The sequence below is a fragment of the Halichoerus grypus genome, chromosome 1 (genome assembly GCF_964656455.1).
Source record: "Halichoerus grypus chromosome 1, mHalGry1.hap1.1, whole genome shotgun sequence".
Taxonomy (NCBI): domain Eukaryota; kingdom Metazoa; phylum Chordata; class Mammalia; order Carnivora; family Phocidae; genus Halichoerus; species Halichoerus grypus.
Window position 1 is genome coordinate 136,347,737 of NC_135712.1, and position 12,147 is coordinate 136,359,883.

Genomic DNA, 12,147 nt, shown 5'->3' on the forward strand with positions numbered 1-12,147 from the left:
AAATTTTACATATTTTACCATTAAAAAAGTTAGGAAAACCCCCCCATACCATTTTTTTTTTTTAAGATTTTTTTTAATCTGAGAGAGCTCTCAAGCACACGAGTGGGGGAGGGGCAGAGAGGGAGGGAGAAGCAGGCTCCCTGATGAGCGGGGAGCCTATTCGGGGCTCCATCCCAAGACCTGGAGACCAGGACCTGAGCCCAAGGCAGAGGCTTAACTGACTAAGCCACCCAGTCGCCACCGCCCCCATTGTTTAAATGTTAACAGTATTTTGAGGAAAGATTCTTACAGCTTACAAGGCCACATTTCACAGTTCTTATAGACTTTGTAAAGGATACTAATATTAAATTCTTGTCACAAACCTTGAGTCCCCGTTACACATGAAAAGTGACTGCCTTGAAGGAGTTCATTGTCTAGTAAGGGTGGTGAGAAATGCATGTACAGATCTTGAATAGTCCTTGGAAACATGAATGTTATTTGGAAAGTAATAAAGGCACATTACATGTTATGAAGGTTCAGAGCAGTGAGAGATTGCTTTGACCTGGGTGTGAGGAGTAGTGTCTGGAGCACTTAGATATCTGGGAAAGCTTCCTGGAGGAAATGAGAAGTGGAGTGGGAAGAGTAAGAGACGTCTCTGTAGCACAGGAAAGGTCAGGAGGACACTATTAGGTAAGAGTGAATAAACCTATGGCCTGAGTGGGAGAATAAGCAGTAAGAGATAAAGGTTGTGTTCTTCAGTGTCAGGCTGAGGCTTTGAATTTCATTATATAGTTGTTGGAGAATCATTGAAACCCTTTTGAGCTGAAGTCTAATTCAGTTAGAACTGAGTATCTGGATAGAGACAAAGCAAGGGTTGAGTGGAGTTGGGTGGGAAGCAGGAGACTTGGAGAGAGCTGCAGTAGTCCAGGCGGGAGGCCAGGTGGGCCTGGGGACAGGTGGCATCCATCAAAGTGGAGAGGAGAGAGAGGTGGAAAGCAGTGGAATCTAGAGAACTTGGCCACTGATTTAGAGATATAGGACTTGAAAGGACTCAGAGGTTCTTTGGGTATTGGGGAAGATGGTGGTGCCATTAACAGAGATCAGTAAGGCCGGAAGAAGAACTCGTTTGAGGGAGCAGAGGGGTTAGATAGATCCTCTTTCTAAGGTTTAATTATTTGTTTTGTTGACCATATACAGTGCTTAACGTGTTGCTGCCATCTAGCAGGCTCTCAGTAAATATTTTATAGTTTTTTTGTTTTTTTTTGAGGGAGACCGGGCAGGGGGAGGGAGAGAGCACGTGTGCCTGGGAAGGGTTGCAGAGGGAGGAGAAGTAGACTCCCCACTGAGCAAGGAGCCCGATGCGGGACTTGATCCCAGGACCCTGAGATGATGACTTGAGCCAAAGTCAGACGCTTAACCAACTGAGCCACCCAGGCACCCCAATGTTTGCAGTTTGATTATATATTTAAGTTTATTGTTAATCAGTCATTGAACTCTCCACGTCTACCTAATCTAATTTTAGATTTGTTTAGACAAATGGATTATAAAGTCCTTAAAAGGCAGAGACCATGACTTTTCTCCTTGATTCTGACCCTACATGGTTTTTCCCCCAATTTTTTTAGTTTGAAGAATTTCAAAGCTATGGAAAAGTTGAAATGACACGCATCCTTCTCTCAGCTGTTAAAACTTCACCATATAAAATATATATTCAAGGAATTGCTGTATGCTCATGACTTTTTTTCTTTCTTTTTTTTTTTTTTTTTAAAGATTTTATTACTTGATAGAGACACAGCGAGAGAGGGAACACAAGCAGGGGGAGTGGGAGAGGGAGAAGCAGGCTTCCCGTGGAGCAGAGAGCCCGATGCGATGTGGGGCTCGATCCCAGGACCCTGGGATCACGACCTGAGCCGAAGGCAGATGCTTAATGACTGAGCCACCCAGGCGCCCCCCCGCTCATGACTTTTTTCTTGAAACATATGCAAGTGATTATGGATTGCTTTTTGTCTTATCTCTATATTTTGCAGGACCATTTGAAAGTGTGCTGCAGACATCATGACACATCTGTGTGTTTAGGTTACATGCATTGCATCTGAGGTGGGCTGGCAGGGATGCTGAGGCTGGAACTGGCTTTGGGGGAGGTACACATTGGATTTAAAAGTTTGGATGATGGCTGAAGGACTCCTAATCGCCAAGGGGAAGAGGTGAATTGAGAATTGTGCTCTGAGGAATGTCTACACAGGAAGGGTGGGGGAAATAACGAGGACCTGGAGAAAAAAGCAGAGTAGGAGGAGAGCTGCAAGCCTTATGGGAGGTCAAGGAAATTTTTTTGTTGGCCTTTAAGGTGTAGAATTAAGAGTGTGCTCTGTAGGCTGAGAGGAAGAAGCAAGTAGAAAAAAGTGAAAATGCGAGGGAGGAAGATACTGTAATGTTTTAAAACACAATTTTAGAGAAGGTGATAGAATATGGAACTGAGGTCATAAGTGGAGAACGTATTTTTAGAAAGGCTGGAAGCCTGGAACTTTATGATGGAGTGACAGTTTCTAAAGGATTGGAAGCATTTTTCGTCCTTGAATAACACTCCAGCTACTTGTATTGAACAAAAAGAAGCAGCATCTGTCCCCATTGCTATTTGGTTTGTTCTTTCTGGGTAGATTGTAAGTTCCTTGAGAGCAGGGATTACGTCTTTGCCATTCCTACCTTGTCCAAGAAAGAGAAGATAAACAGTACATATTTGTTAAATTAAAACACAGACACAAAAACCTAATTTGAGTCTGATGGCTTAATGGAATGTCTTCATTACCCTCTTCAGAAAATAATGGAAAGAGCTGGGGAAATTGCTGTCACATTTTACAGCTGTCTGTTGCTGGCAGTCTTTCTGACTTGGCACCCAAGCAGTTTTGGCAGTTTTCACCTTCTCGGAATCACAGAGGAGCTCTGGACTGCAGTGTGATAGAAAAGACGGGATCAGTGCTTTAGGCTAGATTGAGAAGATTGTATAAAGAAAATACCAGTACCTTTGATTACCATGTTTTGACTTGATAAGATTACTGTTTGCCAACAAGTGAGAGTGGGTTTAGGGGTGCTAAGTAAATTGGACTTCCTAGCGATGTTCCCCCAAATCCTAAAGCTATTCCAGATAGTTACGTTATAGATGCTGGCACCCGCCTGAGACATCTGACACATTCCCCATCATCAGTGGAGTGAAACAGGGTTTCATAATAAGCCCATTCTTATTCAGCCTCTCTTATGCAGCCCTGCTGTAAAGTCAAACAAAAGACCTAGTAAATGGTGTCAGAATATGCCTCTGATCCTCTGGGAAACTTCCTACTCTATAGGCTAAGAAGCTCATCAGAGCCCTTTGCTGAAAAATTGTAATCCAGGAATTGCTGTATGCTCATGGCCTTCTTGAAACCTATATGCAAGTGATTATGGATTGCTTTGTAGAATCCGCGCTGCACTACATAGGTGATATATCAACCTGTGGAAGGCCAAGGTAATGTCTCAGCCCAGTCAAGAAAATCCTAGGAAGCCAACAGTTTTCATATGCAGAACGTAATTGAAAGTTGTCACTGGGTTTTGTTACCTGGGGCAGCATACTGTTCACTAATATGTCGATTAACAAAGTAGTCAAAAACTTGAATTCTCTCTGCTTTCTAAAGAACCTGAATATGACAAAGGGCAAGGCTGGGCCAAAATAAAGGGACTATATTGTCAAGCTCTTAAGTAGCATTTAACATCGCATTTGCCACAGGTGTTCATCTGACTTGATTCTAGGACTGAGTTATGTCAGTATTAAATTTTAAATATTAATAATTAATGGAGAGTCTCAGTAGGGTCTACTAGCATTGAAATGATGGTCATTATGTGTAATACCGGGACATTGAGTATTTGTATCTATTTAATAGATGGAAAATTGATGTGGGGTGGATCCTGATAAGTTCTGTAGAAAAAGGCATAGAAGCACATTTTCAAATAGTAATGGATAGAGCAGCTTGGAAGGATTTTACTTAGAGAAAAGTTTTAGGGACCCCTGGGTGGCTCAGTCATTAAGCGTCTGACTTCTACTCCAGTCATGATCTCAGGGTCCTGGGATTGAGCCCCTTGATGGGCTCAGCGCTCAGCAGGGAGTCTGCTTCTGCCTCTCCCTCTGCCCTTCCTCCCATGTGCATGCGTGCGCATGTGCGCTTTCTCTCTCTCTCAAATAAAATCTTTTCTAGTCTCCCAGGGAAAGAAGGGGTTGAGAGGATACTATATCACAAGGACCCTGGTGAACTCAGCACTGGAGCTACTCACGGCTTAGTTCTCTACCAAGTTTGGAAAGTACTGATTTTCCTCGTCCTGGTCCTGGCCCTGCTCCCACACTCAGCCTCCAGTTTTCAGAAGTCATCCAGTTCCCAGAAGGTCTGCTTCCTTTACCTCCCTAGCATTTTTACTCAGGGGAGAAGGCCATTTACCCTGTCATGGTGTCAGAGTTCTGGGGGAGTTGTCATCCTGCAGGATGGTGAGGAGAGATCTCCATAGGACCTTGCCGTTTATTTACCATCCATCTATTGTGCTTTAGAACCTAAAGATTGGGGAGTCTCAGGTTCTTTCTTAAGGGCTTGTCCAAGCCCTGGCTAGTCACAGGGGTTTCTGAGGGCTGTCCTGCTTCCTCCTTGGAGAACACCTGCTTGGAGGGGAGCTCAGTCTGGCTCTAGGGTGGCATCTGGTTCTCAGGGGAAAACTAGGTATCCAGAGGCATGTCCAATTCAGAAGATGAAGTTGCCTCTAAGGGCAGAACAGGCTCTGGCGGGGAGATTCGATTTGGGGCCTTCGGTCTCAAATACTGCACTCAGGTGTTCACCAGTGGGCTTGGGGGGCTCTCTGCTGCTGGTCTTCACAGGTGTCCATGCAGTGCCAAGGGTAGAAGAGTGGGGGTCTGAGTCTTGGATCTGATTAGGACCCCCCAGCTGCTCCCCTGCTGGTAGGTTTGGCTGTGGAGAGCTCTCCACTGGGATGGGAGTGTGCAGGATGCTGGCAATAGGTAAACAGGGTTCCGCCACTTGGGCCACAAGCTTGTGCGGTGGAGGCTGCTGGAGTGACTGGGGTCCTCTTGGCTGAGCCCATCTCACCCAGGAGGACTCAGGTGGGGCAGGGCCCAGCCTGGGGTAAGGAGAAAGGTGCCTGGCCCCAATTCCTCTTTTGGGTGCACAGCGGCTCGAGCCTCAACTCCCCACGCTGAGTTTCAAACCTCCCTGGAACTTGAATTCTAGTAGGCAATATAGACAGTAACTACAAGTTGTTTCAGCTAGTAAGAGAAATTAACAGTGCAGTGATGGAGAGTAATTGGGGTAGGGAAATTACTTGGAGAAGGCTTAAAAAGACATTTAGGCAAAGACCTGACAGATGAGAAGGAAGGGGAGAACCTTGTGAAAAATACAAGAAGAACATCCCAGAGTGAGGGAAGCACAGACACGGAGGCCCTGAGGTGGGGAGTAGTACCATGTGATGCAGAGTCATGTAAACTAGAGTTTGGATTTCATTCTAACACTGGAAAGCCATTCAACGTTTTGCAGCAAGGAAGTGACATTGTTTCAGTAGTGATTTAAAAGTCTTTTCCTACCTTCCTTGCTATGTGGAAGATAGCTGGGAGGAAGGCACGAGTGGAAGAAGGGAAACCAGAAAGGGGGGTATTGCTGTGTTCCAAGCAGCTGGTGATGGCAGTTAGGATTAAGATGGTGGCAGTGGACATGGGGTTAGAACACCTGTACCTGTTGATGGATTGCATGTGGGAGGTAAGAAAAAGGACCAAGAATGGCTCCAAATTCCTGTGGTTTTAGCAATTAGGTAGATGATTGGCCATGTTTTACTGATAGGAACAAGACTGGAATAGGACCACTATTCCAGTGTGTATGTGTTTTGGCATGAGGGCAGCATAGAAAATGAGTCCTTTGTGGATATGTTAGGCTTTATTTTTTATTTTTTTAAAAGATTTTATTTATTTGACAGAGAGCACAAGCAGGGGGAGTGGCAGGCAGAAGGAGAGGGAGAAGCAGACTCCCTGCTGAGCAGGGAGCCCAGTGTGGGACTCGATCCCAGGACCCCGGGATCATGACCTGAACCGAAGGCAGACGCTTAACCGACTGAGCCACCCAGGTGCCCCATGTTAGGCTTTAGATGGATACCAATGAGGCATCCAAATGAAGGTGTCAAATAGAAAATAGAAGTTAGATATAGGTAAATGGAGCCCAGGGGAGTATTTTAGACTCAAGTTATACTCATAAGCTTGAGATACATACACATTTGGGAAACACCACTATATAGAGGCTCTTGTCTGGGGAATCCCTCAAGCTCATCAAGAGAAGAAAGGTGTAGTGAGAAGAGGGTCCAGGATGCAGATTTGAACCTCTAGTTTAGAGGTTGTATAGTCTGAAGGAGAAGCCAGCAAAGGGGACTGAAGAGATAGAAGGAAAATCAAGAGAGTAATGTCCGAAAGCAGCAAGTGGAAAGCGTTTTGAGGTAGAGTGGTTATGAGTGCTGAAATAACACGGTGAGGTCGGGAAAGACCAGCAAGTAACCACTGGATTTTACAGATCTACTGTAGAAGAGGTGATGCAAAAGAGGGGTTGATTTCAAGAAAGAAAAGATGTTTGTGTTACTCTGCCCAATTAGAAGATTTCATTGTGTTTATCCAGGGGAGATGATTTAGTATTACCAGATTTTTACACTTTAGGGCAGAACTCTTAACATTGTGTAATTATTTTTCTTGGGGGGGAGGTGTCTCTCTTTTTAGTGGATTCTCAAAGGATTTGGGGGGTTTCCTCCTCCCCTACCCCCCACTAGAGAAAATTAACTTCTGCTTTACTAGATTCAAGTGCTTTGTGATCTTTATGGATATCATATGTAAGTAGTGCCGGGTTCACATATCACATCTTGATGAATCCCTTTAGCAGGGCTTATTTTGTAAATACTAGGGAATGGATAAATTGGAAAATCAGTAAATTGCTGATGCCATCTTTAAATTTTTTTATATGCTTTGATTTGTATTGATCTTTTTTACTTTTCGCACTTGTGGATGCATGAGAATGAGTATATATGTGCTTACTTTTAATACAGTGTAAATTATTCATCATATTCAATTTTTTTCATCCTTTTAAGATTGGCTATTAAGTTCAAACTTTACATTGAAGTTCTTAAAGCATCATCATATCAGCATCTTTCTAATCATCTACCAGTCACATTTTATTGTTTCATATTATCCAGGTACTCTTGGTACTGTGTAACATGATAATTAAGATTGTCCCTTTTTCTGAGATTGGTCTTCCCAAGACACATACTTGTAAATTACACACAGTAAGCCAGGGGACAATAGGACACCTAGAGTCATTGTTTAATGTGGGTAATAGTTTCATATAAGAAAATGTCGCATGATGCAAATGTTTATCTTAGTATTTCCCAGCAGAGCGGTATGTGTACATAATAGCTTGTGTGTAAAAATTCAGGTGCCAGTTCCATTCAAATTTGGGTGTGGGGGACTTGGGGCATGTGATTCGCAAACATCCTGAGTGATCTAGGTCTGGTGTCTTTTTATCCACGTCACCACAAAAGTTATCAATCAGGTACTTTTTTTTAAAAGATTTTATTTATTTGAGAGAGAGAGAAGAGAACGAGCAGGTAGAAGGGCAGAGGGAGAAGCAGACTCCCCATGAAGCAGGGAGCCCGATGCGAGACTCGATCCCAGGACTTTGGGATCATGACCTGAGCCAAAGGCAGACGCTCAACCAGCTGAGGCACCCAGGTACCCTCAGTCAGGTACTTTACAACATTTTTAGTCTCAAAAACATGGTATAGTTCATTGACATTAATTTTGTTTAAAAGTGGGTTCTTTGAGTTATGATTGATATTTTTCACATTTTCAAATCATTAGAGGTTATCTTCTAGTATGCCTTTATAGTATATGAGTATTTGGAGGAGAAATGATTTGTGGTATCTCTTATCCAAATAACTGACAAATTTCTAAATTAAAATTGATGACATAGAGACATGGTTTTTATTTGGTTTTTTTGTTGTTGTTTTTTCTTGAATAAACAAATTGATTTAGTAAAGGTTGATTATGTTTTATGGAACTCTTAGTACATCAGAATGTCCTGTGGAGTGTGATCAAGTGCTGTTCACTGCTAGGCAATACTAGATGTGAAAGTTGGCTAATAGCATATATAAAAGGAAGAGTTTATTTGCAGTTTTTTTTTAAATTTAAATTCAGTTAATTAACATGAAATGTTAATGTTGGTTTCAGAGGTAGAGGTCAGAGATTCATCTCAGTCTTATACCCAGTGCTCATTACATCATGTGCCCTCCTTAATGTCCATCACACAGTTACCCCATCCCCCCCACCCCACTCCCCTCCAACAACCCTCAGTTTGTTTCCTATGATTAAAAGTCTCTTATGGTTTGTCTCCCTCTCTGATTTCGTCTTGTTTTATTTTTTCTTCTTTTCCCCTATGATCCTGTTTTGTTTCTTAAATTCCACATATGAGTAAGATCATATGATAATTGTCTTTCTCTGACTGACTGACTTCACTTAGCATAATACCCTCTAGTTCCATCCACGTCGTTGCAAATGGAAGATTTCTTTTTTTTAATGGCTCAGTAGTATTCCATCGTGTGTGTGTCTGTATACGTACGTACATACATATGTATACCACATCTTCTTTATCCATTCATCTGGGCTCTTTCCATAGTTTGGCTATTGTGGACATTGCTGCTATAAACATTGGGGTGCACGTGCCCCTTCGGATCACTACATTTGTATCTTTGGGGTAAATACCCAGTCGTGCATTTGCTGGGTCATAGGGTAGCTCTATTTTCAACTTTTTGAGGAACCCCCATACTGTTTTCCAGAGTGGCTGCACCAGCTTGCATTCCCACCAACAGTGTAGGAGGGTTCCCCTTTCTCCGCATCCTTGCCAACATCTGTCGTTTCCTGACTTGTTAATTTTAGCCATTCTGACTGGTGTGAGGTGGTATCTCATTGTGGTTTTGATTTGTATTTCCCTGATGCCGAGTGTTGTTGAGCACTTTTTCATGTGTCTGTTGGCCATTGGGATGAGACATGATTTTTATTTGTATAATAGGAAGCTTCAGGCTCAGATCCTGGTGCTGGAGGTCACTGGGTGAGATGAAAGTGGCCAGATTGTGCGCCTTCGGTAGGTTAGTGACTCAGACGTTCTTATAAAGGGTTCTGGGAGCATTGAGGGTAGAATTAAGACATTTTCAGGGTTGGGAGACATCCTTAAGCTTCAGAGTATTAGTTGGAATCACAGCAGTATTAGGCATTGATACCATGTGGAGCCACAAGTATTTGGCTCCATAGGAAATTTGCTCCCCAAATAAATTTCTCCTACTACACATAATCCTCCTCTATGGGAATACATCTCAGTTTTTCAAGGTAATTTATTGGAATTGGCTTTATAAAATATTATTTTGTAGTAGACTTTGCTAGAACACATTTATCCTAAAGAAAAGGAGATGTTGAGTTGGTATACATCAAAGACTCTAAAAGAAAACATTTGTTTTATGACAAGCACCCAGGAGGATATTTTTATAAACATGAAAGATAACTTTCTCTAACCTAAGTAAGTATTTCAAAACAAATGTATGTTAAGTGATTATAGTAATGTGTGAGCAGAGACTAGCAGTAAAGATAGCAATATCATATATTACTTAATAGTATATGATACTTCTTTGGCCTTGGTCCTTTTTCTGAGTTATTATGTCTGTGAAAGTCCTCAGAACGCATAGCTTCAGTTTTCAGCTAGACTGGTAGCCTCCCCAGAAAATGTTTCTTCTTTGTAGCTTAGTATTCTGAGATTTTTGCACATCTGAAGTGTTTATTACATAGTAAACATTGTCAAGTGATATGGACCAGTCCTAAAATAAACCATATGTTGAGGACACAATTCTTGTTAGAACTGTAGTTTGAAATTGATTTCTGTTCTGTCTGGCCATACTGCTAGATTCTGTGTAGATGCAGGGGTTTCTACTATGACTTTTAATATAGCTGTTTTACATTTATATATATTGGGGGGAGATTCTGTATTGTAGTACCTGCAAATTAAAACACATGATTGTGAGGGGTGCTTGGGTGGCTCAGTCAGTTAAATGTTCAACTCTTGATTTCAGCTCAGGTTCATGATCTCAGGGTTGTGGGATTGAGTCCCATGTTGGGCTTCGCCTGGGTGTGGAGCCTGCTTAAGGTTCTTTCTCTGCCCTCCCCCCACTCTAAAAAATAAAATAAAAGACATGATTGTGGAAAAAAAGTAAAAAGCTATTAAGATCTTGGAGCCTAGAGGCACCTGAGTGGCTCAGTCAGTTGAGCATCCAACTTTTGATCTTAGCTCTGGTCTTGATCTCAAGGTCGTGAGTTCAGGCCACGAGTTGGGCTCCACACTGGGCATAGAGCCTACTTAATTAAAAAAAAAAAAAAAAAGATCTTGGAGCCCAAATTAATGTGTACAGTGGGAATTTTATAGCTAAAAGGACTGGCTGCTCCCTCATCTGTGCTCTTGTGTCCTAATTATTACATGGTATGTATTGATAAATGAATTTTTATCCATTCTCCATTCTGTTGCCAGATGACTGCTGCGTTCTTCTTTTTCCAGAGCCACTCCTGAAACCTTTCTACATGGTTTTTTGTTCCAGTCTAACTCTCACTGCTTTCCAAAGATATACACTCCCCAGCCTTTTTAGAAAGCAGTCATCTTAAGGTTCTGAAGCTTCTCTGATCTCTGGAAAGCCTCGACCCACTGTAGTGCATGGCTTGAGGGTGATAACATTTGCACATTGTCATTTAACCCGGAGGTGCATAAAGAGAAATGCTATCTTGTTTTTTAACGGGCTAAGTCAAATCTCAGGATACCTAATGACATTACTGCAGGCTTAATTTGCATTTTCCTTTCTGGTTGAAATCTTTGTCAGTTCGCTCTTGCATTTTTGGCTTTCTCACACCCTGGTGTGCTCCCTCCCCTTATTGTACCTTCTACAAAAAAAGGGTGAGCCACTTGGGTGCAGTTTTCTCAGCAGTTTCTTCTGGACATGCTCAGTTGAGTAAAAAAAAAAAAAACCAGTTTGTAGACACTTGACTTTTTGAGAGAAGAGATAGAGTTGTGTGCATCCAGACTATATATATGAATTGTTATTGGCCTAACTTTGAAGGTATGATTCATTCCCTAATAGGTATTTACCAGGCCTTGTAGAGTAATAATTAGGTTCCTCGAATGAGTTTTTAAAATATATAACCTACTGAACGCACATCATTTGCATCATGACAATTGTCTGTACTAATAACACTTTTTTGTTTGTTCCAGTTAAATCTTAGTACTAGTTTTGCCAAGTGTATTGAGGCCTGGAAGGGTTATTAGTGACTCAGCTGGGGTGGCCGGGGCAGTCTCCTACTTGCTCCATCTGTGTTCTCTGCCTGTTTTACTGTGAGCCAGGCTGAGCAGTACACATCACAGCACACTGCCAGTACTTTGGTCTCTACCTGACCTGGCCTTTTCCATTGTATGGCCCTTTGACTTTAAGATATAGCTGTAACCAGCCACTCCTCACTGTATTCACTTGCTCATTCTAACAATTATTGGGCTTTTCCTATAGAGCAGTAAAAAAAGACAGTATCCCTGCCCTTATGGAGCTTACACTCACATGGAGGGAGGGACAATTTAAAAATGTACAAAAGTAATTTCGGGTAATAATACTAAGAAATTGGGACGCCTGGCTGGCTCAGTCGGTTAAGCGTCTGCCTTCAGCTCAGGTCATGATCCCAGGGTCCTGGGATCGAGTCCCGCATTGGGTTCCTTGCTCAGTGAGGAGCCTCCTTCTCCCTCTGCCTGCCGTTCCCCCCTGCTTGTGCACGCATGCACTCTCTCTCTCTCTCTCTCACAAAATCTTAAAAAAAAAAATACTAAGAAAACAGGGTAATGGCATAGTGAGTGACTGGGCAGGTTGGGTCATTGTTATAGGCCATTTTAGGGAGATGGCTGTGAATGATGACAAGGACGTAGGCATGAGAAGGGCATTTTAGGCAGAAAGACAACAAACAGGTGCTGTATGGGGAAGGCCAGCATGAATGGCCATTGTGAATGAGGATGAGAGCGGTAGGAGATGAGGTGTAGGCAGAAGTCAGATTTT

General features: G+C 42.5%; 1 protein-coding gene and 1 pseudogene across 4 annotated transcripts in view; one reads left to right on the forward strand and one right to left on the reverse strand.

The window, feature by feature from the left end:
* The window catches only part of UBE2E1 (ubiquitin conjugating enzyme E2 E1), an 85,673-nt gene that overhangs the window by 11,595 nt on the left and 61,931 nt on the right, over positions 1–12,147 (forward strand). The gene's annotated exons all lie outside the window — the stretch shown is intronic.
* LOC118547735 (cell division cycle-associated protein 3 pseudogene) lies at positions 4,236–5,085 on the reverse strand (annotated as a pseudogene).